Consider the following 2689-nt stretch of genomic DNA (forward strand, 5'->3'; position numbering starts at 1 on the left):
TGTCACCACAGTGTAAAGTGCAACAAGGGGCAGGTGGGAGCCACATATAATTATATTTAGAAATAAGACCTTTTAAAATACATATTTGAATTCAGACATTTAGTACATCAACATCAGTTTAAATATCCAGTTTTCACTTTGATGGTTGTAAGTTTTACAAAAAGGTTTTTATAAATGTTCTGTAGAAGCTGATCATTTAGTCTACTTGACAGCAGAAAGTCACACAGTTAACTACACAGTTAACTACACAGTTAAATACACAGTTTTGACTGAACAGGTCTCTTGACTTTCAGGTCAGTTGTGCTCTGACTACACTGTGATATTATGTGTACCTCACTCACTCCTCCACTGTTGCATCTAACTCTCTCTATAAGAGAATGTGGACAGTCATCAATGTCCTTACTGGCTCCTCCTCCCTCAAACACCAATCATATTGTTTTGCTGTCAGATCTCCATCTGAGGCAGATAAAATAATCAAGAAAGAGACTTTGAGAGAGATGAGAATGAAAACATTTAGCTCACTTTATTTATTTGCACAAATAACAAAACACACACAAACAATACATTAAAGAATTAAAAATGATTTTCATCAGGTGCTTAACTCAACAACACACAACACAATTTTGTATGAATCAAACTTGTTTAGATGATTTGACATCATTTTTGGATAAGTTGATGGTGTGTATTGCTACCCTCACAATACTCCAGCAGCAGATTAATGAAGCATTAGTTTCACTCTGAGCTGTTGCTGTTGTTTCTTCTTGTCTGTCTGCTGGCAGCATAAATAACATGAGTGTCCACTTCTCTCTGTGATGCAGGCCTCCTGCTTCTTATTGTTGTTGAATACAAAGTCAGTGCTGTGTCCTTCAGCTGATCAGAGTCCAGATTCTGTAAATAAAAGTACATGCAGTTCTACATGTCAAATAGCTGAGTTTGTGAGAAAAACACTATTGACTTGTGATGATTCTACAACCTTTGAAATGATCAAACACAAAAGTGGATTTACCTTGTTCACTAGTGAATTCTGCCCTTCAGTTGCAGCTGAGTGACAGAGACAATACATCTGATCAGTTAATAGAAAGTTTGCTGTCATCACATTTTGGCTACAAGAAATGTTCTATTTTTTCATCATACTGACACTATTGAACATTTCCATAAGTGTTTAGTTTGAGTAATTCTCATAAAGTACCTGTCTTAAGTTTCCTGACTTTAACCAGCAGACCAATGATGACCATTACAAGGAAAACAGTCAGACCAGCCAGGATCACACTCGTCAACTTTGTTATTCCATCAGACTCACACTCACATTCTACAAGAAAGATCATTAAATCAGACTAAATTACTACCAGAAGTGACTTGAGATGAAAAACAAATCAAGCAGAGATGTTTCATTTTCAAATGTTTGACAATCTGCATTTCTACATCTGCAAATCTTACTTTTAGATGTGTCGTCCACGTCATCATGTGATCCATCATCACTGCCTTTTAATGAAATGAAGATACATTTAGTCTTGATTTTGAGAGATTTGCATCACAATCATTGTTTGGTAATGTTTAAACTGCCACTTTGTTGCATATGTAGATATTAGATAATAATTATGAAATATATTGACAATATAAACATAAATGACCAAACAAAATACAAGACTTAACATTAATCTTACCTTTAACTTTTAAATGTATGTCACTGAAAAGTAGACGTCCACTTGTGTAGAATGCACAGAAATACAGTCCAGAGTCTGATGAATCCACTTGTTTGATGTTCAGAGAGACAGTAGAGATGTTGGAGCTCATTTCAAATTTTCCCTTCTGAAAGTCATCACAGAATTCAACTTTGCTGTCAGACCCGATCATAACAGAGATACAGTAGATCTTGGTTCTGTTGACAAGTCTCAACCAGAAAGTTATAGACTCGTGTTTTTTGATGCACTGCAGTGTGACTGCTTGACCAGACTGGACCTCCACAACCTGAGACTCAGACACTGAGACAGAGATCCAGCCTGAAACACACAGCAGAGACAAGTTGTTACAGGAAGATAAACGATACCTCTTAATGAATTTAACAGTGAGTATATAAGTTTCAGTCGTGTCGGCTGAACATAGAATAACAACATTTGTAATGAAGTTGAGACTAATTCAAAGCCAATACTCACTAATGCTGCAGAGACTTAAAGCAGTTATCAAGGTAAAGGTCTTCATGGTGTGTATGACTGAAGCTCTGCAATGTCCGTACTTGATATGTGACCCAGGAAGGTTGATCTCAACATAAAGAGGCGGGCTGTTTTCTTGTTGCTTGTCTTGTTCCTCAAACTGACATTAATGCTTTCAGGAAAAGCATCTTGATGCAGATGTTTGGCCTCAATGAGAACGAGACAAAGTTATTTTTTTCAGACAATGTGATTTAATAATAACTAATCTTCAAGCCAAATTACATACAATATAGTGAACAAAGATATATTGAATAAGAGTGTTTCCCCTCGGTTGATTGCTTTGGGGCGGTGGGGGGTGAAGGGTTGTGATGGCTGATGAAAAACTCAGAAGACACATTTCCACGACAACGATTTGGAAGACGAGTCTTTTCTTTGTCTTGAGAAGCTGCAGCATTTATTTATTTACTGCCAGACTGACAAGTTACTGCTAACCTTTTCATCTGCTCCGCTCGCATTCACCGTCACTTTTCTGCCTCTCT

The 2689-nt window shown here is 36.9% G+C and overlaps 1 long non-coding RNA gene across 1 annotated transcript; it reads right to left on the reverse strand.

Annotated features, from left to right (window-relative positions):
- Positions 1-494: 494 nt before the first annotated feature.
- On the reverse strand, positions 495-1486 carry LOC137174644 (uncharacterized). The gene is made up of 3 exons (XR_010925428.1): positions 1438-1486; positions 1007-1309; positions 495-888 (listed from the first exon to the last, which is right to left on the reverse strand). It is a non-coding gene; the product is annotated as an uncharacterized lncRNA (long non-coding RNA).
- Positions 1487-2689: the final 1203 nt, after the last annotated feature.

Source organism: Thunnus thynnus, chromosome 22 (assembly GCF_963924715.1).
Source record: "Thunnus thynnus chromosome 22, fThuThy2.1, whole genome shotgun sequence".
Lineage (NCBI taxonomy): Eukaryota > Metazoa > Chordata > Actinopteri > Scombriformes > Scombridae > Thunnus > Thunnus thynnus.